Below are 26,229 nucleotides of genomic sequence, written 5' to 3'. Positions count from 1 at the left end.
AGATTTTCATTTGTTGTCATTTGTAATCATCAAAATTAAACAAAATAAACATTTGAAATATATGAGTTTGTATGTAATGTATGAATATAATATACAAGTTTCACTTTTTAAATGGAATTACTGAAATCAATCTACTTTTTCATGATATTCTAGTTTTATGACCAGCACCTGTAGTTCATAATTCAAACTTGACACAATATTGTGCAAAAAAAAAAGAAAGTAGGTTTTTATTTGAAGTCTCACTGGATTCTGAACGTTTATACCTAAGTGACCGGGGACCTGTGTGGCTCCATTTTGCACAGCAAATTTTTAAGAATCCCAGTTTATTATTGTGTAGTCCTGAGGCTGTGGGTTCAAGTCCAGGTTGCATCAGGAAGGGCATCCAAAGTAAAACAATTGCCAAGTCTTTCATGCGAGGATGCTCACTGTGGTGACTCCTGCAGAAGAGAGTAGCCGAAAGGAAAACAGCAACAACAATAGTTTATTATTGTGTATCATCTTGTAAACGGAATTTTAGGCCATGCACATTATTTTTCTGCCTCCACCTCCACTCATCCCCACCTTCACAGCCGCTCTCACATTTATGATTTAATTTACTGAAGTACACCTACGAAATGAAGACAGACAGATTTGGATCATTTTTTAACCCTCCTGGTCTTCTCCACCTCTCTTCATCTGTTTCTTTTCAGGGCTTATGGAGGGTTAAACAATTATCATGGATTTTGAACCTGGACGTGTATTCTGTCAGAGAGGAGCTCCTGTGCAAGTGTCAAAATACAGCTTTAGCATGTCTGAGTTGGGTTTGGAGATGCCTGGGGCAAAATCCTGATGGGTTTAAGATGGTTGGAGATTCCCACAACAACTTTGACTATTTTGAGAGAGAAAATGTTGCATAATTTTTCAAAACATATTTAAAACTCAAGTGACAAGACTGCATGCTCTGCCTCTGCAGCTGAGAAACCCTGCAAAAGTTATGAGACATAGAGACATTCAAGAGCCCTACTATGAATGTTGTTTACTAACAACTCACAATGAAATACCACCTTAATTCAGGCTTAAAATAAAACTATAAGTAAAAGTAAAACATCTGAGATGGTATTACAATGCTATTTTATGAATGTATAAACAAAAGAATCTCCATTCATGATAAACATGACAGATAGAGTAATAGACGCACATTCTTCATGCAGGTTAGGTGAGAGAAATTGTGCAATGGGAGGTGGTATAATGTCCTCAGGGAGCAGAGGCACGATGAGTTACTTACCGTTTAAAAGTCTCCCTGCTGAAAGGTTGGTTACCTCCAACAAGGAGGTTATGTTTCTGATAGTGCTGGTTTGTCTATTACCAAGATCACTTAAAAACTAATGAACAGAATTTAAAGAAATTTTCATGAAATGTTGTCACAAAAAACAAGTGATTAAATTTTGGTGGTGATCCGGATCCTTTTTTAATGACCCTATGGTCTTGGCTGAGGTTTGAGCTCTTCGAGTGCTTCTAGCTCCATAATGTTTCTCCTGCCAACAATAAGGAGCACAGAGACCTGCTGTGCTGGGTCAGCGCTTCTGGTTCTCTATTTGCCCTGTATTAAGTAAGAAAGATTACAAACAGGGAAAAACATGGGCCAGAGATGACTAGTTAGTGAAACTTTTTTTAACCGCAGGCAACAACAAAAAGACAAGGAGAAAGAAAGATTGTTGTTGTGCACACACCAATGCAATCTAAGTGGAAAATCTGTCCCTGGCATTTCAAAAATTTGTCCTTTTTGCTTTAAACATTTCTAATTTGGTAATTTTAGTACATTTTCACAGAATCATAAGATCATGAATTGGCATAATAGTTTAAAATTCAGTATATGAAAATAATAAAAAATAAAAAAACCTTCAGTGTCAAAGTGAAATCAAATATCTACAGAATAATACCAATTAAATAAAAAATATATTTCATGAAAAATAAGAAACTTCATACATATTTACCCCCTTTAAAGCGATTGTCCTAATTCTACTCTAAGAAACTTTTTTTGAAAATTCCAAGTCAGGGATGGAAATGGAGAGATTTCCACGGCCCTAAGCATCATGGAAGGAATATAGGATGTGTTGTCGATACAAACCCATATGTGTTAATCTACCAAGAGCAGGTCTTCCTCACAAACTGAGGGGCCATGAAGGAGGAAAGTTATGAAGAGAGACTTGTGAGCTCTCTGAAGGAGTTACAAGCTTCAGCAGGTCAGATGGGACAGGCTGGTCTACAACAACATCACCCTCCCCGTGCATCAAAAGAACTGAGGCATCTGTGCTTTTGGTGTGAAAGTGTCAATTACTAGCTAAAGGCTAAATAGCAGAAACCAAGTTAGATTTCACCTATAATTTGGTTGGTTTCTATAGAGTGAAAACCTCTTTGGCTGCTTCGGATTTTCAGGTCAGTTATAAGAAGCAGTGTTATCAGAAGAGCAGAAACAACAGAGCTACATCTAAGGATAAACCGTTTCAAAGTAAAATATGCTCCAATAAAATTGTCGAAGGTTTCCTAGAAAACAGTAAGTCACAAAATGTGAACTCTTAAGATGTTTTAAGAGAGAATGAAAGACAGGAGAGTAAGTGACAAATAAAATTATTAAATGAATATCGGGGGTCTCCAGTAGCTCGGTAGACGGTGCTGCAGTCTTTTAACCCTGAAGCTGCAGGTTCGAGACCAGGATGTCTGAGGAAGGACATTCAGTGTAAATCAGTTTCCAAATCCTTTATGAGAGCTTGCTTGCTGTGGCAAACCCTTCAGAAGGCAGCAGCCAAAAGAAAAATAACAAGTAAATTGGGTTTGTATTGTTATGCAATATTATGTACATAAATTTACTATCATGAATGTTTCCATTTATTTAAACCAGTGGTGTCCAACCCTGGACCTGGAGGGTCCATCCTGCATGGTTTGAGTGTTTTTCTGCTGTGACACACCTGATTTGAATGAATGAATGATTAACAGGCTCCTGCAGACCTTGAAGACCTGCTGAAGAGCAGAGAAACATCTAAAACATGCAGAATAGTGGCCCTCCAGGACCAAGACTGGACACCACTGATCCAAACCATAAACTTTCAACTGAACTGACATTTTTAAAATCCAGGCAGTCACAGGGAGAAATATAACGAGACAAATGTTTGATGTGTTGAGCATTATTTGGGACTTTGGGTGTAAGGATTACCTAAACTAGTCAAGGATTGTGCACTGGAAGAAGCTCAGATGTGTTAAAAGTGAAGAGATGTGAATAAAAATGGTTATAAAATGATTAAATCAATATACAGCGATTTCAGTTTCATCTGGTTTCTCAGTCTGTGCTACACACAGACAATACTGATGACTGTCAGTCCTTGAATGTCATGAATACAGATATCTTGGTCACTCTGCAGTAAAATATCTAAGGTAGAGGATGTTGCCATAGAAACCAACAAATGTTTCTGCGCTACACACACAGAACTGTATCTAATGAACCTGAATAGGCAGAATGGATCTTCTCATCATTAAACATAGTTGTCTGATTTTCAGGAGACTTCAATAATGTCCAAATAAATTAACACAATCCTGTGGCTCTGATATCATAGTGGGATGTGACGTGTTTTACGATCCCTGTTGGAAAATTTGTTTTTCACTTGAAGCACCGCTGATTGTTGTAATTGCACAACAAGGTAAAATGACAGAAGAAGGAGAATACAACAATCAGTCAATTAAAAACACAAAACACACATCTGAACGGTTAGAGCAGATTGTTCAGATGACAATTTCATAATTTAATTGATGTTGATGTATACCTACTAAAGAACCCCCCCAGGCAATAACATACAGTATGACCTGTTGTTAACTGTTTTTGAACAAAATCTGAAGGAATCATAGCAATACGACAACTTAAACTAAAGAACCATGTTTGCATTAAAAGGAAAAAGCTACATTTTGTTTTATTGTTTCTTCATCAAAAGTTCATATACAAACTTAATTCTGTAAAAGTTGCGATGTTATGTAAAGTGCTAATAAAAAATAAACTTATTGCAAAATACCAATGAAAAAAGAATCCAATGATTAAAAAATCTAAAAAACAACAAATTTTATTCACAACGGAACATGGTAAACATATCACCTGTTCAAACTAAGAAATTGTAAACGTTTTCAGAAAAAAAAAGTTCTAAACACAGATTTTTTAAACCTTTTTTATGATATTATGAATTGTAGATGATGGGATATGCAAAGTCCTACTAATTTTCTGTCCTGGAATATTATTCTCTACCGTTTTACTATTTTTAAATGCAGTTTTTCACAGACTGGTGAACCCCTGCTCATCTTTACATCTGAGAGATTCAGCCTCCCTAAAATAACCTTTTTTTACCCAGTCCTCTTACTGACCTGTTGCCAATTAACCGAATTAGTTACAACATGCTCCTCCAGCTGTTTCTTATGTGTACCACTTACTTTTACAGCCTTTTGCTGCACCTGTCTCAACTTCTTTGAGATAAGTTGCTGCCATGAAATTCAAAATTAACCACTATTTTTTTGTTAAAAATGGTACAATGTCTTACTTTAAGCATTTGATACATTTACTATGTTCCATTGTGTTAAAAATATGGGTTTGTATTGACAAATCATTGGATTAAATTTTTTATTTACATTTTACGCAATACACCAATGTTTTTATCAGTAGCAGCAGATAATTGTGACTCCAATTATCTTTGATTAACATATGCAAACTTTGCAATTAAGCCAAATAAACAAGGGCATAATAATCACGACCAATACCCATTAGATTATTTTTCTTTACTAATAACAACAAGATTTATCTCTAACATTTATTACCAAATGATTAGTAGCAATCATTTAAAAATTTAGTTTTGTTTCTGATTATCATCTTCAGACACCAAACTTAAAGCTTTGTGACCCATATTAGTGTCCCAACTTCAACTTTTGTAACCAAGAGTGAAATATGATGATTATTAGTATGATATAGTTAGTTTAAGACGTGCCTTACAGAAAAAAAATAAATAAATCTGTTTGATAAAAATGCCAACAAAACATTTCAGTGAATTTCATATTTCATTTCCATCAGTTCTAACATGGCCCACTTTGGAAAAACCTCCTTAAAACCCAAGATTTTTCCATGCCTACTTAGTATCACAGTACTTTCTAAAAAGACACTTAATTTTTGGTTAGTTTCTGTGTCTGCACAAAAGAAAACTTGTTCTCAAATGTATCCCAAACAGCCACAAACCACTTTTTGAAATGAAAGCTTGCAACAAAAGCTGCACAGACTGAGGCTCACCCTGAAGCTTAAATTACGGACTTAACTTCTGTTAATGTTTTTGATTTGAAAAACTACATTTTCATCCTTTTCAGTCTTAAATTCCACCTTGTTATGGATTTTTTAAAAAGAGTTATAAAACCCTTTTTTCTGCCCTCTCTACGGTATAAAAGCGCCAGAAGATGCGGGGGCTTTTAGAGCAGCTCTGACAGATTCACGAGTAAACTTAAGTCTTAAAACAAAAATATCTCAATAAATATTCTGCTATTAAGCATCAGAAAACCTATAAACAGTAAATCTTCTTATCTTGATCTATTAATCCAAATTACATTATTGTCACACAACTCAATAAATACCATTTAATGTCCAAATAAATTGCTTAAGTAGATAAAGATAAAAAGGAACGACATTTGGCAAGGCAGTCTCTGTAAAGCAAATTATAAACTCTTCAGAGAGCCAATAATGCCAGAGAAAAATGATCTTTTTAAGCTTTAAGAGTGTTTGTATAAAGTTACCATGACATATGATCAATAAGGCTAGATGCAAAGTTTAATCACTTGCTCGTTATTGCATGGTCAAACCTGACTCCACTATACTTTAGGAACGTTCAATTTAGAGGGTGCAAACATCTGTGATTACTTTATGAATGCAAAGTACCTTGATCTCACTTACAGCAACCTATAATAATTTAAAATACAACAAATGTGACCCTAATGTCTCCATGCTGCCAGAAACCCCAAACAACTTGATCAGGAGCCTTCCTAAGGACTGTAGAACGGTGCCCCCCAGTGTGCAAACACACTCAGGCAAGCACACGGATCCTACAGTCCAGGTATTATGCAACATGCACAGACAGAAATACAACTGAAAAGGAACTCAGTATGATGAAGTGAAACTACATGTTTAGAGAAAGAAAATTTGCTAAGCTGCACAATTTCATGTCAGAGCATAACAAGTGGATTCATGTAAAATCTGTCTCTAAGTCGGCTTCATCTCTGCACAATAATGTTGCATATCTGTACAGAGCCCACCCACCCTCAGACCTCTCTATCACTTCATCTATCAGGGTTTTTAAGCCCTTGTGTTCGTCCAGTTGCTTATCATCGCCCTCTGCCGAAGGCAAAGGTGTTTGAGTGTATCATTAGCAAAATATTTCATGAACCACTGAAAGGATTTCAATGAAACTCTCATATAGTAATTGTTGGATATACATTTACAAACTTTTAGAGTCACCCCAGGTTAACAGGGCTGCCACAGACAGTATAAAATTGGCCGTAACTGGTTAAATTACACAGATATTGATCAAAAATAAAAAAGTAGTAGCTGAGAGTCATCCTCAACACACTCTGAGCTCTAGCTATTGTGCAACATCTTTGCTTAAAACTTTTGCATTAATTGTTGCAGTCAACACCAACTGTCAATAAATTATCTGTCAGAAAATAATCATTGAATTTACATCTACAACTGATGGAGATTTGGAGTCAACACAAATCAAGATGGCTGCCACAGCTACCTTTGCCAACACAAAAATGCCATCTTGAATTAAAACAAGGCTTTTAATTTTCATTTTAGTATTTAGAGCTTCACATGTGTTTGGAGATTTGTGCAACTATCCTGAAGACATAATAGAACCCTGGCTCTAAGCAGATTTGACATTTGTCCTTAATATTCAAAATTAAGGGAAAAATGTCCCTCCTAAGTTTAGAAATAGAGTAACAAGCAAAGACACACTCATACACATGGACACAATGTTTTTAGCTCCTTCCTTTGCTTGCCAGCTCCAGACAGCGCTGGCGTGAGCAGCACTCAATCTATTTGTGCTTAGTCAGCTGAAAGTGCGGATGCATCGTCTGAACCAAAAAAGCTTCCCTGCATTCCTGTGGCAGCTTATAAAGGAAAATTTAAGGAAAAAAAAATCGGCAGTGCCATCCTAATTAGATCAAGATGGATTAGAAGTTAAACTGTGCTGTGAGCTGCCAACTCCTGACACGGCCCAACATGTGCTGGGCTGCTGTTCCCCGAGATGTAAAAGGGCAACTTTTAATCTCATTTCCCTCTTCATGGAAAGGCATAATGAGTAATCGTGTTACCCATCAGCACAGATTCTGTGGTCGAGTTATGTGCATTACTGACAGTGAGAAATGGTTCACTTGAAATTTAACCCAGCACTTAGAGATATACAGTAGTATGTTCAAATGTTAGTGCATGTGTGTGTGAGTGTTAGAAAGGGAGTAAAGGACAGCCTTTTAGAAAGTTAAAGGGCATCTTTTTGCAGTTTCAGGACAAATATCCTGAAAACCTGCAAAACAGGAAGACATCACTCAGGGTTGAGCTGGAGGGCACAGCAATTTTAAGCAAAAATGTTTATATAAACATTTTTAAATAATTTTATTTGGGACAAAGAAGAAAATCTGTTTTTTTCATCCTCCTCCTTATGTATTTTGGGCTGAGAGCCAGTCTCTGAAAGATGGAAACAGGCTGCTCAGTACTGGAAGGTGTAGGAGGCATTTTAACTAATTGGTTATGGTCTCCCTAATAGTTTTCATCCATCCATGCCTCAGTTAACTTTTGCCCTCAGCAGTTTGTCCTAGTTGTCTTTTTGTACTCCTTCAATCAGCCAGTCTAGTTCAGATGTCAAAATGTCTTCTCATTTCTTCAGCAGACCTGCGGATGTCCTGTTTGTCGCTCACTGACAGCCCTCTGTGCCGCGTGGCTGTGTGTGTATCGGTTAATTGACATCCGATGGCAAAACGTTTTTGGGATACTTATTTTCCCACCAACAATGTCAGAGCTAACCACATGTAGTCAAATCATCCGAAATGAATTCCAAACAATAAAAAACAGCTGAAGGTCTGTAAAATGTAATGAGTCTAACATCTAATTATTAATTTCTAAAGGTTGCATTAATATGCATTCACTGGTTGATATGATATTTTGCTAACAGACAGATAAATGAACACAAACAGACAATTAAATGATCACTTACCTCTCATAGCAACAGGCAGAAATAAATGAGCAATTCAACAATAATTAATGATTTTAACCTAAACATTGTCACATGTCATGTTGATTGTCTGCATTGCATGATTTATAGCATTAAATTCAAATTGAATATTGTTTGGCTGCCTCTTTATTTTTTACTCAAATGTTTCTTTCTAAGGAAAAACTACTTAATTCTGAAACAAATGATCAGATTTGGATTTTATCGCCTAATTTGGTGTGTTGATGGAGTGAAAATCTAGCACAAGTCCAGTCTGTGAACATCATCAGATGAGTCAGCGACAGATCATCAGCTGAAATGGTTTTCCATTAGTCCTCCTCCCCTCCCTCTTCCACCAGAGTCCGATCATCTCTTCCACATCCACAGCGCAACATAACTTCCCCAGAACACTCATAAAGCACAATTAACTTTTGTGCCTTCTTATAAATATTCATTAGCTCACACATATTGTCATTTTGTTCAAAATGAGTTCAATCAAATTAGCATAATTAAACATTATCTGTGGTAATGCTGCTGGTCCTGCAGCCAAGGCGTGACTACCCAGCCATGTTTCGATGTGTGTCAAAGCCAAACAGAGGCATGATGGATAATACAATTATGTTTGGGAGACAATGTGAGCCTTGCAATATTGTTATTAATACGCTCTTTTAATAGCGATACCTTGTACATGAATGGGCTTGTCTTTAAAAGGGGCTTCTTTGTGTGAAAATGGAAAAAGTCAGATATGGCAGAGTGAATGTGAAAGCTGTGTTTCTTTAGTTATGGACTCATCTAATCCATATGTCAAGTCAATAATAAAGATAAAGGCCTTGTGAGAACAGACATGACAACATGTCATAACTTTATCTATTTTTTGTTTATTTTAACAAGAAGAAAATATAAAGAACTTCTAGAACAAAACAATAATCTAAACACCATTTTGACCTTAAACGCCTTCACAGTTTTTACGAGATGTGCTTTCACAAGTGTTCATACTTGCCACTTTAACTATTGCTGATCTAAAATTATGCCTGTTGCAACTGGATGAGCCCTGGTATGAACCCGTCCACAAATCCATGTGCTCGCGGGGTGTGTCTGTCTGAAGAGTACATTCCCTTTACAACTCCAAGCCAAGAAGCTAAATAAGGACATGGGATGAGTCATAAGGGTGTGTTTGTGTTTGAGTGTGTTCCCATTCATTCACCACAATAACACAGACCTCGCAGGCCAATGGCTTCGTGCCGAAACCCATCAAATTTGAGGACAAGCAGTGTTTACATAGCAATGGTTACATGCTGACAGATAAGATCATGGAGAAGTTTAATTTATTTATTCTTTTGTATTTTTACTAACAGAAAAACACAATGCACAACAGAAAAGGTCAGGAAGTTAAAAGTTAGTTTCCTGATCTGCTGCTAACTACTGTTCCTGAAAGCAGGATATACTTTTCTTGATGAATGAGGATGTTTTGTCACTGAAACACTTTCAAGACTTGTTGCAGAATAAAAATAACACATGTCGACGTCTGGTGGATTTTATTTTTAACTGTAGGATGGATGGACTGTACGTCCATTCATTTTCTGTAGTGGCGTGTTTCGGGTTTCAGGGAGCTGATGTCCATGATGTCTCCTGTTTAAATCTTTTTAAAAAACATCTGTTCTCACTGGCATTTCACTCAGTGTACGTTGATTTTAGTATTGTTTTATGTATATGTTTACTTTCTTCTGATGTTTTAATTTTTACCATTTATTGTTGTTCAGCACTTTGGCTGCAACTTATTGTTTTTAAATGTGCTTTATAAATAAATTGCCTTGACTTGACTAGTTATGCTCACACTCAAACCTACAGTCACCAATTCACCTAACATGCAGGATTTTGGATTGTGGGGGAAAAAAGATAAAAATATAAAAACCCACACATGTACAGGAAGATTGTTCCTTTCAGAAAGGCCCAAGAGTTAAACCCAAGACATTCTTGCTGCAAGGCAGCAATGCTAACCAACTATATTGTAAATGTTTTAATATAAACTAAAAAGGCCAATTATATCAGTGTAGAAGGCAAGCGAAGACAGAGGAATCATCCAGCAACCAACATTCATTATGATCGAAAATAAACAACACAATATGTCTTTCTATAGAGACCTTCAGTCCTTGGCATAGCTTGTTGGCTGAAGGACAAGAAAAATGTGTGGAAGGTTAGGAAGCATAAGTGTAAAACAATAGGTGGACAGTGTTAAGGCTAAAAACAAACTTTAGTTTTTTTTCTGATGAACATTGAGCTCTTGGCAAGCACTCATTGGAAATATGGATGCTTGCCAAGTGCTTGATAGCTAATTCTTCACAGTCTGTTTAGATTTTTTTTCTAACCTAACAACTCTAGACAGTGCAGCTTTAAAGTTGAGATTGCAAACTTTTGCATGAGATCTGGGTAATGTAAAGTTTGAAGTCTCCCGGAGGACATTTCCTCACCATGCTACTGACTTTACTCTCTCTATTATTGCTGTCATTACCCGGTTTTTCTTTATTTAGTTTCCACCTGGAAAAACCATGCACGCCCTGGGAGAAGAGCCAAGCTTCACACAGAAAGGCCACAGCCAAAATTTGAACCCAGGACTTCCTTATTAAGAGGTGGCAGTGCTAACCATTGCACTCTAGGCAGCCCCAAGCTTTACACATTTAAATTAACACTTCCTACTGATGATAAATTACCTCACTACAGGGGCTTACACTCGTTAGTTGCATAACAAAATTTGCCATAGGACAATTTTTCCTTTAAGATCTGATTTTTTTTTTTTCCTGCACTTGATGATGAAGTATAATTTCATCACAGCTTATCCTACAAAGCCAGCGGCGGCAGGATCACCAGTAAGACTTTAGACATTAAAAAAAAAACAGATTTAAAGTGTCTTTTCAAATTATGCAATTATCACAGGTTAACGATTCTGACAGCTGTGACACTTTAAAGTCACAGGTCAGGACTTTTAAACTCAGCAGTCCCAAGACAAAGACAAACTCAGCTTTTAGCTCACTGTTCATAAAGGAAATTACACTAATAACTAGTGGGAGGACGTGCATAGCAGGTTACATAATTGTGCTCCATCAATAAATAACGTTTTGACCTGGGGAACCAGAGCAGCATTAAATCAGGAGTTGGTTCTTTGACACCTGCTGTGGACTGTGAAAAAAAATCAGTTTGCATTGTAGAGGTGGGAAGAGAACTGTAAAAGTGGACAGGACGTATATTAACTGCAATAGAGTCAATGCATAATAAAGAAGGAATCAAAAAAATGACATTAATATATTTTTCCAAACCTCACACCATCAAAGCAGGAGCATTACAACCAGATATGTGCACCATCTTCAAGCCCCGAGTGACAACAGATTATTACACATCAGCATCTGGACACTTAATTAGTATATTAAATTGCACTTGGTCCTTTTGGGATGTTTGGGTTGCTAAAAAGAAAGTCAGCAAATCAGAGCAACATTTAGGCGATGGAAAAAATACTAAAAGAAAACAAACTTCAATAACTTGTATGTTGTTTTTAAAAGGAGGAAGCCATAAAAACCACAGAGGAATTTATTATTCTGTAATAATCCTTAATGTGCTACAAAGTAAAAAATTAAAAAAACATGTATGCTATACGAAGAATGACATATTTTTAGAAACATTATTTGCTGGAATTAGAAAAGCTGCGGTAAAATAAAGTAAAGCAGCAGCTCTTCTCACATCACATGGTGTGTGTTTATTTTCTCTCTCCAGTTCATGAAGGTTTTCACTTTTATTGCTCCTCTTCAAAACTGTTTTATCGTCCTCCTTTTATTTTATTGTTGTTTTTTATTTACATTTTATTGTTCTTCTTCTGCATATTGTGTCATGTTTATTTGTATCCTGTTGTTTTATGGCTTAATTTCTACAGTTTTATTCTGTCAGCAAATCAAAATACTTTTAAATGAATTAACTGGTAGAAACAATGTTATACAACTAAACGCTGATTGAGGTTTTGTTGATTATTATTTGATTTGTAATGTTGCTGTGAACATATTCTGGCATTCAAATAATACTGATTTAACTGTCTTTTCTTTCTTGTATTGCAGAAAAATATGTTTGCTGGTCTGCCATCAATTTTGACCACTCAGTGTGATTTTGACAGCAGAAGGTATTGTGAGGTAAACCTTCATATTGTCTGCAAAAGCACAGTTAAAATCATGCATCTTGCAGTTTCTTTTAGTAGAAACATTAAAAATAGCAAGTTTTAAAGAGTTTAACATCTGCATTAAAACTAGTTATTATCCATTCATCCTTTTTTGACTGCGTATAAAAGCTCAGCTCAGTGGATCCACAAGAGAAGAGAACCCTAGACATCCCAGGAAACTCTCCATCTCCTCCTGGTGTCGTGAGTAAAAGACACAATGTGCTGACTCAAGCGTAAGAAACCAGAGTAAATGAAACTAGGAATCTTAATGATAAAGAGCAGCACAACAACTGCAAGAAGATGGAAACAAACAGAACGTGTACACAAAAACCAGGAAGCAGGCACAAACCAGAATGACTGAAGATGAGCTGGGTGACTGCAGCTGAAGGTAATGGTCCGATGAAGAGCAGGTGTGATGGATGAACTCAATGCAGTCATGGTTCAAATCTCCTGATCATAGGTGTTGCAGACTGGATGAGCTCCTCATACTGCAGATGACACTTAGATCCGTTGGTCCAGTCTTCTGTTATTCAGGAATGGGAGACACTGTCTTCACTTGAGGCAGAGACTCACTTCAAATGCAGTATGTCTGAACTAAAACGCAGCAAATCTCTACATTAAACATCCCTCCTCCACGACCGGCAGGATTGACAGAAGTTCTCGTGTGACATATGGTTCCTGTCTTGTATTTTTTGGCCTGCCCTTTTCCAAACTGTGTCATAGACCAACTTTCCTAATGCTTCTAACCTTTCAGATTATGTTTCTTTTTGTTTTGAGCCCCAAGAAAAAATTCAACAAAGACTGGCCCCAAATACGAGTCAAACTCTTGGATTTAAACGCGTCAGTTAAAACGCTTGTTGGCAGTATCAAAAGCTAGTCCCAATTTTTTTTATTTTTGATACATGTGAATGGCGGTTTGCATGAATTGAATGTGTAACCTTTAAAGCACAGTGGAATCTCTCCTCGTAACCACGAGGCCAAGTGGACTCCAGCTAACAATCAAAACTTTCAGTGAGAAAGGTTGAAAAAGGTCAGAGCTGAAGGGGAGCGGCTAAAATGATTGTCATGGGTTCGCAGGAGAAATCCTTCACTCTTTTATAGGTCAATGAGGTGTTTCTTTTAAAGGTTAGAAATGTAACTCTTTTCTCCCCTCCTTCCCTTCAACAGGCCAGTTTACCTCACTCCTCTGATTTCTGTGACACGTAAAACAGGAATAAAAGTTTCAGCCTCATAAAGCAGCATCCCAGGTTTAACTCCATGAGGGCTGCAGACTTTCAGAGTCGGTGGTGTGGAGATACGAGCGAGGCTTCGGCAGCGCAATCGCTCTATCAAATAAAAGGGAGGGGAAAAAAATCTAATAAGCACATTAACGATGGGAGAAGAGTGAAATTTAATCACAGATATGGATTTTATCAGCCTTTTGTGGGCATAAATCTATTCAACACTTTAGCTTGTCTGAAAGATATTGCATACTAGATTAAGCTTGTACAAAAAAGAGAGGAAAAAAACTTGTTCATTATGGAAACATTAACCACAAATTCATTTGGTTTTTATTATGCTAAAATGGCTCCAGAACACAATATTAATCCAATCTGAACTGAATAATGAAATCATTAGTGTAATTTAATAGAAAATGTTGAGTTATCCTTTTAATATTTCTGGTCTTGCTCTTGTTTTTTGTTTTTTTTGTACAGAGCTAAAATTTCTTCCCTCCCATGCAGAGAAGGTCCTGTGAGTCAATTCTATAATTAAGACAGATTAACACATAACACCTAACAGACTTGCTCAATTACCACAACGGCTATTAAATTATATTGGAGCAAGAGCCGGTGGAAATGACGGTGTTCGTTATGGAAACTGCTAGCCACATATTTCCAGCACTTAGCAGCTTTATGAACTTATAAAAAGCTGCCAAGAAGGAAAAACTGGTGTTTTTTGCTGAAAAACTCTTTTGGCTTTAGCTAGTAAAGATCATATTTATGAGACATGTTTCAAAAAGAAACACTTAAAAGGGAATTTGTATGAAGTATTTATTATTTTCAATTAAACCTGAGAATTGACTCGTTTAATAAAACTATTAGCAGACTGATTGATTAGAGTCTACCTCTATAAATGATTTGTCTTCTCATTTGAAAGTTGAAGCAACAAAAATCAGATTTCAAACCAAAGTTTTCAGTGTTTTATTCAGGCAGAAACAGAGATTTCATTACAATTTAATTTCTGCTTTAAAGCATTAATGTGGAGCCAGCGGCGCTTATGAAATAAGGAATAAAAAATGTTGTTATGCTATTAAAATTAAATGTATGTGGCAGAAATTGGAACATTTACCCAGCTGTAATTTGAGTTTTTTAGAAGCCTCAGTTGTGATGTCCTCATTAATAACTGAGTAAGTTTAAACCATTACAGCTCCATGCAGAGAGCAGGCGGACGGATGTGGTTGAAAAATGTTTTATGTTACAGCGCCCTCTGCTGGACGATGTTCCGAATCACGTTTATAGGAAATAAACAAGGTTTGCAGGAAATACTGAGTTATTATTGAGATGATATAAAAAAACAGATGAAAAAATTTAATTTAGTAAAAAACATTACGTAGCAACTTAAAATACTTATTAAAAGTCCTTATTACGCCATGAAAAGAAGGCAAAAACATTTTATACAAAGTTATCATTTTGTTGTTGTTGTTGTTTATTGTAATAAACAAATAGTTTAGTTTATTTTTTATTTTATTTATTCATTTGTGTGCGCTTGTTTTAAGAACCAACTGGGAACAGACTTCCTTGTAATATTTTTTAAATAATATTGATTATTATTGTTAGTAGTAGTAGTTGTAATTTTCTTTTTTTCAGTTGTTTATTTTAGATTTTGGCTTCTCCATTCATTTCCTGTTCAGTTTTTATAGTTTATAATGATACTGTCAGTGTCTGATTAAAGAAAATAACAAAAGTGAACAACTGGAGGACACAAAGGAAGTCTTGAGTCTTTAATAAATGTTTCTAAAGCAGTTGAGCTCAATCTGAAATCCCTGTCTTTAAGAAAGAGAGATGCATCACACTTTGATTGATTGATTAAGTTTTCAGCTAACAGCTCTTTGGGATTCACTTTGTTAATAATAAACCATAATTTCTGTTACTCAAACTGAGTTATCTTTGGTACTTTTAAAGATTCAAATAATTAGGAATAAATTATGTCTTTGTTCAAGGATATTAGTGACAAAGAGCATAAATATAATTTTAAATTAATTCTTAGTTAAATTATCTGTTTTGTGTTGACACAACATTGGTTAATTTTTTGCGTTTTGGAGTCTTTTTATGCCTGAATGCCTCAGAGGTCAGATGGTCTAACAAAACAAAAACAGGACCAAGAGCTGAACTAAAGATGAGTGAAAAACCAGAAAAAGTAAAACATCGCTGAGAGAAAAAACCAGAGGAGGAAAAAAAATCTGAGAAACAGCAACAAGGTGGAAACAGACTCTCAGAAACTGTGTAGAACTACTACTCAGAATCCCCCTTTAAAAGGTTACAAAGAAGTAAAATATAAAGAAATGAGGGATGATACAAGGTTTGTGCATCAGAGAATAAGAAGAGCGATCACAGTTTGAAGAAGTCTGGAGGATTCCTGAAAGACCACAAAGGAAATTCACTAATGTCTGAAATAACTAAACTAACAAACTAAAAAATATAAAGTAATTTTAGGCATATATTGTATTTTGAACATCAAGTTACTTTTGTATTAGGATGTATAACTTGAACAGATAGCTTAGTGCAGAAAGAAAGAGCTTCTGTTTGAAAGGCAGGTTGACGGCTCCGTTAAACGGCTGTGATTTACGAGTTTGGGGTCTTCGGCGGGCTGTATGTTAACAAATGTCTGGAAGGCCGTGAAGATGGAGAGCACACTGGCTGTCTAACCTGAGTACCAGCCAGAAGCTATTCATCACTCACTCTCATGGCAAAACACACACTTTCCCCAATACAACCTGCAGAGTGAATCATTACATTCGACAGATGCTAAACACATCCGGGGGCAGGATGTGTGAGTGCTAAGTGTGCGTGAGTGTGTGTGAATGTTTGTGGGTTTGTGAGTCTGTAGCTTCGTGAGAAAACACTGCTGGCTTTAAACTTTAAAAGGCTGTAGTTGTTTAACAAACCTTAAGGTTAGTTAATCCCTGAAAGACAAAATCTTACTCATTTTTCTTGAGCATTCTTCCAAGCAGCTGGCATCCTCTTAGATTATTTTACTAAAAGTTGGATTTGAAGAAGCCCTGCATAAACAGAAACTGGCATTAGGAAAATAAATAACTGCTAGAGTATCTCGGCTTGGATGCTATACATAAATCCAGGAATTAGTCCTTCCAGGACATGGACAAACAGGGTGCAGGGCTGTTTTCTGGCAGTAGAGACTGCCATTAAGTTTAAAATCAGCTGCCAGATTCCAACTCATAATTGTCCAAAACATTGGCAATGAGAGGGAACATCCAGACGGGACTGCTGTGTTTGCAGCTGAACCATAAAGTTCTCTGATTGCTTAATATGTAGTTTTCCTTCATTTTACTGCTGCAGTCTAGCTGTCAATTATAAGTTGTTGTGATGTCAAAAGGTCAGAGCAGTTCAGCCAGAAGCAAATGGGAAACAAAGATAATTACTGTGAATCACAAGGTCAACATGGCTGCCACTGGAATATTCAATCTGTGGGTTCAAGGTCTCTGGATGTGCTCCAAGTTCACAAAGGCAGGCTGAAGTTGTTGGATGCTGGAAATAAGAGGACAGAAGAGTCACTGTTAGTCTGCTCGGTGTAGCTAAAGACAAATCATTTAACACACTAACTTCAGCTGCTCTCATGTGGTTTCAGCTGCATGTTAGGGTGCTGAAGGTGCACAAAGTGCCCGTGTGGCTGTGAGCAGTTATTATCAGAAAGTGTTGCAATCAGAGGGCCCTCCGGAGAGTTGTGTTAAAGACTCATTTTGTTTGCTTGTCTACCTGAAAGGGCTCTGATTTGATGCCTGAGAAACGGTTGATGCTGACAACAGACTCTGAATGTGAAGACTCCTGTCCAGATGTTACCCTGACAGCTGCAGGGATTCTGTCCTGGGAAATAAAAGTGTATAGTATAAGTGTATTCATAACCCCAGCTCACTTTTTGTCTTTACTTGAACTACTTTTTGTTCTAACCAATAAGTACTATTAATATTCCGTACAACCTGCTGTTTTTTGGCTTGCTCTGAGTTTCTGCTGTTCATTCTTTTTGTCTTTTATTTGAAAAGATTGATGTTTTAAAGATATTTACCCACCAAACAGAAGCAGAAGTGTTTACACTTTTTTCTTCAGAAATCTAGTAAATTTACTCTCATCCAGGAAATCAGGAAATGCAAAGTTACTCAATCAAAAAAGCAAAAGAGAAAGGATAAGATAATAACTGGCTATAGAAGACTACTACTGAGAAATTTGGACCCAAAAACAAATGACAGAATAGATACATTTTTGAAAAAGCTAGCAAAAACAAACATAGACAGCTAAACATAATGGATATAATGTTGTAAGTGAATCTACCCAATTAAACAATTTAAAAAAAAACATCCATGAATATGTCTTAGTAATTCCTGTTGAAGGTTGAAAGTGTGAATAAGGGTTTAGATAAAGTAACTAACAGCTAAACATTTATTTCTTGCATTCTACTAAAAGTTGAAATGAAAAAGTGAATATAAATAGTGTCAATGTTCCATAAAAATTAATGCTGGTTTGCATTGGTAACATTCAAGGTATCTTGAAAAAAGTAAAAATCTCCATCTTAAATGAATGTGTGATGAGAAGTTGGATAATTTCTGTGAATCTTGAGTCATAGTGAGGCTTGTGGATTTGCAGCCTCTGTTCAAATAGACCGCATGACTTTCCTGGAACAAATCAAACCTTGTGTTTTGTTAAGGTCAAACTGCCATGCAAGTCCTTCATTTTATTTTCTAAAAATAATCTGTGTACAATAACTATATATAAAATAATTACAGGAGGTTAGGAAAGAGGTCTGTTTGGTAAAGTTTGTTCATAAAGCACATTTTGTATGGAAATCACGAGCTCAATGGTGAGTTTCATGTGTGTTAATGTAAATGAACAAAGGTAATAAAACTCTTTTCAGTTGCACATTTTGTAAAAATGACTTCAAAATTGGACAAATTTGTTTTGGATTTGTCTGTCTTCATGGTCAATACTCACAAAGCAAAATATGTAGGTGGTGTCATGTTAAATTAGACTCTTTAGACACTTTTCGTGATGCTTGTTTAATCTGCACCTTTAAGGGCTCCCACATACAAAGAGCAACCTGAATAACTTTTTTTATTATTATTATTTCAACCCTGAGGTGCACCTGACTGCAACAACATGCATAGTGACATTAATCTAAGACAAAGATGAATTCATCACTTGATTGTGCTGATGACAACATTTTCTTTATAGTATTATATGTTTTAACAAGCCATGGGCAGATCACATAAACTAAATTTCAACATTTCTATACAAAATTGTCATTTTGGTCTCTAAAACCTAACAAAAACAAAACACACAAAAAATGATTGCTTTATTAACTTCCATTATATTGTAAGTTAATCCCAAATCTAAAGTTTAGTTTTGTCATGCTCCTAAATAAAGCTGTCACTTTTTATTCTGTATTTTGCAATGCCCTCCTCTGACCCACAGACCCTGAGTGCTCTGACGTTTATTCAGCCCATGTGTCTGTCAGCTGTCACATCTTAATCCTGGAGGGTGATAATGGAGCCTCCAGCTCTTGGTCTGTGAAATTAATCACCATAAAATGTTTCCACAGGGGCCAAGAAAAGTTTGGGGGTATGTATCCCATCATTTCCTCTTCTGTTTAATGTCTTCAGCAGAGAAATGTGTCTTTCATTAACTCAGACACACTTGCTTAACATGGAACAAATTCAAAGTTTACACGTCACACTGAATAAACCGGAGTCCATTATTGTTCAGAATTGTACTTAGGGCAAAAAAACATTGTGCTGTAGTATTACAAAATAATGTATAGTGTCACATATATTCTCAAATGTCATATTTTGATAATGCATTGGTGTGAAATGTAGCAGAAACTTTAAAATATTTAACCACTAGAGGGCACTGTGTGATAATTCACGGGTAAATTATACTGACAGGTTGGTTTTACTTCATGCAGTTGTTTCTGCAGCAGGATTCCCCAGTTCCTGCATTAACTGTAGTTATTATCTGTATGATGTGAGTTTTGTTGAGTTTGTTCTACGTTTTTGACAACATGATGAAGTCTGTCCCACACAGAGGTTCCCACAGCTGGGGTCACTTTCAAAATAATTGCTTAAAGCTCTTTTTTATCATCATATTTAGAGATTTACATACAAACTGACCTTCTTTCAAGGTGCACAGAGTTAAAAAATAAAACATCTAAGACATCAGGAACACTGAGCTTCAACTTGATTGTTTATTTGTCTTTTATTTAACTATTGTTTTGTTTATGCTAAAATGTTGATGGCATCTTTACTTACTTACTAAAGAATACTTTTACATACCATGTACCTGGTTAAAGATACATAAAATAAATAATTCAACAAACAAACACATAGAAACATCATCAGGATGTTAGGGTTGGCTGCACCAAAATTATATCTTTGTTTAATTTACTTATTAGCAATATGTGTTCACTTCAAACAGTGATCGTGGGGGAGAGGTGTACTGGTTTTTGTAATTTAATGTATTTAATTTGTGTGTGGCTGGAAAGCTGAAAGGTTTAGGATATTTGGATATTTTTCATCTTTTACTGTCCTCAGTAATGATTTGATCATTTTCTGTAGTGAAACTTTTATCTCATTTCTAAATTATAAAGTTTCAATAAACACAATACATGAGAAATCTGCCATGTCCACCTCTGATCCGTTCAAACAGAAGTTCTTTACTCCACAGGCTTATTATTATTATTTTATTTTTCTGTTTTTTCAGTCAAATACAATTTTCTGACTAAACATATCTAGATATGTGTATTTCTTAACAGAACTGTATTAATAGTAGTATTTTTATGGCCACTAAGTTTAAGTGATTCAGGGCTGAAGAGGTTGGCTCACAGGTTATTTAAGGAGAAAACAGTTTTTATTTTCACTTTGTCCAAGAATATTGATCTTACATATTTAAAATCTCAAACATTTTATTGTTCACACATCTCTTAAAAACATTAAAGTTCAACTTAAACCTTTTATTCACAAATACAGTTTTCATATAGTCTTCTAGATTTGTAAGACTTTTAGACAAAATATAAATGTTTTCTTTTCTCTTTAGGAGTGTAAGAACCTCTGTAGGTCTCCTTGTGGTTGGTTGGGGTATTTACCTGTACCTGTTTGATGTGGACCATCACATTCCAGATCTTTGTTTAAAACTTCGGCATAAAAGGCAGCAGGAAATGTATTCCTTCAAGGAATGTTGTTTTCAACATAATCTGAAGTTTTCTATCATGAAGTGAAACATGGCGTGGAGAGAACGGTTTTAAATACAGACTGACATGAAACGCCATTACTGGACAAAAAATTAAAAAAAAAATACAGACTGACACGAGACACAAAAGATCAGAAAACAAGAATGTTTAATAAACAGACAGAACAAACATTAGAAACTCCAGGGTTCAGAACCAAGTCATATCTAATAAAATAAACAAGAAAAAATGAAATAAATCAGGTAACTAAAAAATATATTGTACAAAACACAACTTATATGGATAAAGTAGCAAATATTAATAATGATTTAGTGTCTGAAACCCCAGAACTAGATATACTGAAGAAATATTTACACAGAGGATGATCAGTCATAAATATAAATATATTAGTAAACTGGAAGAAAAGAAAAGAAAAAGACAGAAATATAAACACAACTAAAACTAGTAAACAAGATAATAAAAAACAAAAATGATTCGTCCTTCAGGGATTAAAACTGTCTTCTAGCCTGTTGATTCAACAGTGGAGCTAGAAAAATATCTGAATATTGGCCTGGGCCCGATACCAGCAGCGCTGTGGTGCCAGCAGACCTCCAGCTCTCCCGAGATGATGCCAAATCATAATCTCCTTTCAACAAATGGACCGTGACATGGGGATCAATCTCTGTGAGAACGGTGGCGCCAGGACCGACTGGACTGTGCCAGGACCGTCTCTCTGTCCTCGCTGCATGCCAGCCAAACATTACAACAGATGTCAGTAACTATGTCTATGTTTGCTATGTGACTGCTGTCAATTCCTGCATGGGTAAAAATTAGGATCAGAGTCTGTCATTCAAGTTGATGCTTAAAAAAAAACTGTAAAAGGTTTAAAAGGTTTTTAAATATCTGTGTCAGGTGAATACAATAAATGTGCAGAAAAAGTCTGCAAGAGCAAATTAAATAATGAATGATTTGGGGTACAGTTGCATGCATAAAAGCAAGTATGATTTTTCCAATTATGCAAAGAATATTTTGAAGAAATCCATCTGAAACAAAAACATGTAGGTAAAACTGAGTCAAAGCCACGGAGTCTGACAATTACAGATAAACTGAATAAAGGCAAAATATTTTGTTGTTGTTTGATTCAGCAGGGTAGTTCTTTGGAAATAAAAAAAACTATTAAGTCAACATAAAAATATAACAGTTCAACAGTGTTTTATTTTCAACAAACATACCCATACTGTAAATACACAAACAGGACAATATCAGCGCTGCCACCCATCACATTAAACAAGCTGCAGGTAGGACTGTTTACAAAATGAAAAACCCAACTACTTATTTTTTTAGCTCCGACTACAGGAAAACAAAATATCTGTAAAAGCAGTCATCAACACGGCACGTGAGTTGATAGTAATTACAGGTTCTAGTAACACTAAGGAGAATAATCTGGCCACAGGGCTTAATGGATAATTGATTGCTATCTAACGAGGTGATTATTGAGCAGTTGTGTGTTTTACAGTTCAGCTGATTTCTAGCTGCCACTTAGGGAACACCTGTCAGGATACAATCTCATCCTTTGCTTGAAAAGGGCAGGTGTTTCCTCCCTCACCTTGTTTAATTTATTATAGTTCAAGATGCTTACCAGCGATTTCTTTGTAAAGTATGAGGATTGTACAGTCTGAACTAAATGTAGAGCTTTCTTTAGGCCCGCATTAACAGAAAAACAAAATTGAAATTAAAATTTTTCAAGAAGTCACTGTGACACTGTATTTGTTACCATTTTAAGTCCAAGTATAATTTGATTTAATGTAGGCTGTTTTTACACTGTTAGCATATCATCCTGAGCTCTCATTTCCTTAAACCATTCTGTCATGCTACCAAGATCTATAATGAAAATCATCATATTTGGAGCTAAATTTAAATTAAGCTGTATTCCCCAGGGATACAGCAAGATACCAGATAAAGCTAATCTGCTTTTGTACATCTCTCCAAAACCACATTTTCCATTTGAATTATGTTTTGTAGCATACACAGCAACACATCCTATTCAGAGCAAACACAAGGCCCAACATGATGCACGCAGCAGGACCGAATCCATCTGAAAACAGCCTCCATCCCACCTGGAAGCTGCCTTTATCCTCTCAGAACCAGGACCAGATTTTCTTGCTGATCTGGTGGGTTTCAGCTCAAACCTGATTGGTTTGACTCTCTTGGGGGGTTCATAAGAAGTGTGACTGTAAAGAATCCAGCTGTGGCCTGTCATACCTCACACTGAACCGCCAAATAGAGGGATTTCTCTTCTGACCTCTAATGTAGTTTCAGTGAACTGATTCGGCTTCCTTGCAAAGAAATGAGGAGCGATGTGAGAACGTGATGGACAGTGTGGAACTGAGGAAGAAGATGTATTAGACAGACATTTTACAGCGCATGTTCTGAAATGAGTAAGGGTCTGCATGAATGTGTACATTTCTACCATTTCTACTGAACCTTATTCATAGCCCCCAACCAAAACTTTTACTTTAAAAGTTACTCATTGCAAAGTATATATATATATATATATATATATAATACTGTAAGTATTGAAATTGCAAAAGTTAAATTAGTACAAATTGGAGAATTAATGTTGTAAAGTTTACATTCTTCTTTGTTTTTGTTTGGAAACAAAAGAATAACTTCTGGAGCAGAAGCAGTATACTGAAAGTAGAGGCCAGAAACAAACTCAAGTATTGATCCAATCATGCTAGTATTGATACAGGGCTTGAGTTGGTATTGATATTAATATTTTGCAGCAGTCTGTGTAGGTAAACAAATATGGTGGAATTGGAATTGTATTATCTAGGCGTAGAGGTTTAGGTTGACATATAAAAGTGAATCTGCTGCTAAATTTGAGAGAAAAAAGAAACAACTGACAAGAATAAATATGGAGCATCATAATGACAGAGATCTGAATTTAAACACAACCTGCTTTTGCAAAACGCCCTCCAGACTGCCAAGTTTACCGTTTCAACCTAACCAGTAATTTAATCTGCATTCTTTTTGAATCTGAGCATAAATATTTACCAAAACATCACAACTGTTGGACTTCTTGATACCAAACAGCTCTTTCATGGATGTCATCATTTTTTACCTATTTTCAGTCAGTTCAGCTGTTTCTGTAGGTAAACATACACACCTTGTAGTTGACAGGCATTCACAAATTTTACTATATGAGAAAACAAATGTGCAAATTTGGTTTATTACTTTATGATTTTTTTTACCTGTCTTTGTGACTTTGCAAAGAATAGTTTTAAGCTAAATCAAATATACAAAACCAAATATTATTGAGAAAAACTTGGAGAGACAAAATATTCATTGACATAAAAAAAATTAAGTTGTGTAAACCTATATTTACTATGACAAAATTCTTTATATTCTATCATATATTTTATTTCATATTTTTTTATTATATTTGTATGCCATTTTTTATGAACTACCTCAGCAAACCAAATAGTGTTTTTTTTTCTGTATTTGCTCATTAGCTGCACACAACCAACCATGAGTTTTTCATAACAGTTTAATCTTTTCGACCACAGCACAGAATAACATCTGTGCAGCTCCCCACAGATGATAATGCAACAGGCTCTAACTTCTAACCATCCAATCTCAATGATTACAAAAGCCGCTGTTCTGTGATTAAAAGTTCTAACTACTTTTGGCCCAAAACGTTGGCATCAGAACAAAACAAGACGCTCATTTCCATCGTGATCATCAGCTGTTTGTTTTATGAGAAGAAGAAGCAGAACATGTTGAGCTAAGTGCTCTTTTCCAGTGTCTGGGCTTCTTGATGGTTGGCTGAGTTAACAAATGCATCTCTGGATGGTAGGAGACACTTAGGATAAACCTTGCCTTTGTGTAGTTCCTGTGCCATCAGGAGGTGCTTGAGGTACACAGGAACTAAGCTGGCTAATGTCCCTTTCAATGAGTAAGAGGCTCAGGAATGGCAACATGGAGGAAGTGTTTGGTTCTGTTTATATACTCAGGTGACAAATGGCAGAGAGAGGATATATGCAATGGTTGAAGAGAAGAAGAGGGTCTAATGAGTCATCGCCATGCCAGGAACTGTGTGCCAGGTACAGTTAGGCTTTGGAAAAGCAATGAGAACATGGTGAAGGGGAATGAGATACTGATAGTGGTAGAACTAAAAACAGGAACAAAAGTTCTCATGCACTGTCAAGGAAAAATGTTTACCAACTATAACTTGTATTGACAGCCATTTGTGCTCCAATTATGGCTATTAATATTAGATTTCTTGACAATTTCACTCCTGGTTTGTTAGCATTAGTTCAGGAATAAAATCAAGCTCAGCCTAAGTTTCAGCTGATCTCATCATCAAATAAATGTTTCCATTTTACATATTAGCTCAGAAAGTTCATGAATGATGATTTAGACTATTCTGACTTGCTTACCTTTGCAACCTTTTCTGCAAGCTGCTGTAAAATAAATATGCACCAAAGCTTTTCAAACTGTCTGACTTAATCAGCATCATGTTGTTGCTGCTCCACATCCAAAGGATTATATTTGAACACAAAGCGGCATGGAGGTTCCTGAATAGAGTCATACTGAAAATGATCTTGAATTGTTCCTTTAATTGTAGTTGGTTAGAACAGTGTACTTCTGACTGTACATTAAGTTGTTTAACATGTTTAAGTTAGCTTACAAGTGAGGGTTGGAAAGCTGCAAAATTGTTTAGAGTCTCAAAATCAAACATCTGTCATGATGTATGTGAGTAAATACAGTTTCTAAAGTGCATTTTTGTTCATTCCACTTTGACTACAGCTGTAAATGCAAGCTCACCTGTCACTGTGAAATTTGTCTACTATTTTACACCAGAATACTGATTAAAACATTTACAATAAAACTGTGTCATCTAATTTGTTTCTGACAGCCATGCCTTTACTGGTAATCAAATCATCCCATGTGAATAAATGATACAAGTAAAGGGTCAAAGGGGAATTCTTCCAGGATGGCCGGCCCACACAAGAGGCATCACTGATAGATGCAAACTCTCACCCTCAACTCACAAACACGAACGTAGAAAAGACTGACCTGGTCCCATTTGTCTTTACAGACACATTCAATCAGAGGAATAAATGTGTGTCCCCTAGGTTTTGAGCAGCAGCAGCAGCTGTATGGATGTGTATGTGTGTCCACTGTGCACTTCAAATTTCTCCCATTTCTCAATATTAGAGCAGAGTGGGAAGTCCATCTGTTAATAATGCGCTCAGCAAATGACCAATAGCCACCACTCAACATCCAATACGCAGAAAATGTGAACAGCTGCCATTTGCTGAAGAGTTGCTTTCAGCACAAGGATGTGTTTGG

General features: G+C 36.0%; 1 long non-coding RNA gene across 1 annotated transcript in view; it reads left to right on the top strand.

The window, feature by feature from the left end:
* LOC119616609 overlaps positions 1-20,473 on the top strand; it is a 31,993-nt gene extending 11,520 nt beyond the window's left edge. Inside the window, exon 3 of the long non-coding RNA XR_005232556.1 lies at positions 12,347-20,473. This is a non-coding gene — a long non-coding RNA (uncharacterized LOC119616609). The remainder of the gene's footprint in view (positions 1-12,346) is intronic.
* The last annotated feature ends 5,756 nt before the right edge of the window (positions 20,474-26,229 follow it).

This window comes from Kryptolebias marmoratus, linkage group LG20 (genome assembly GCF_001649575.2).
Source record: "Kryptolebias marmoratus isolate JLee-2015 linkage group LG20, ASM164957v2, whole genome shotgun sequence".
NCBI classification, from domain to species: Eukaryota; Metazoa; Chordata; class Actinopteri; order Cyprinodontiformes; family Rivulidae; genus Kryptolebias; species Kryptolebias marmoratus.
This window is presented reverse-complemented; position numbering and strand designations above follow the sequence as displayed.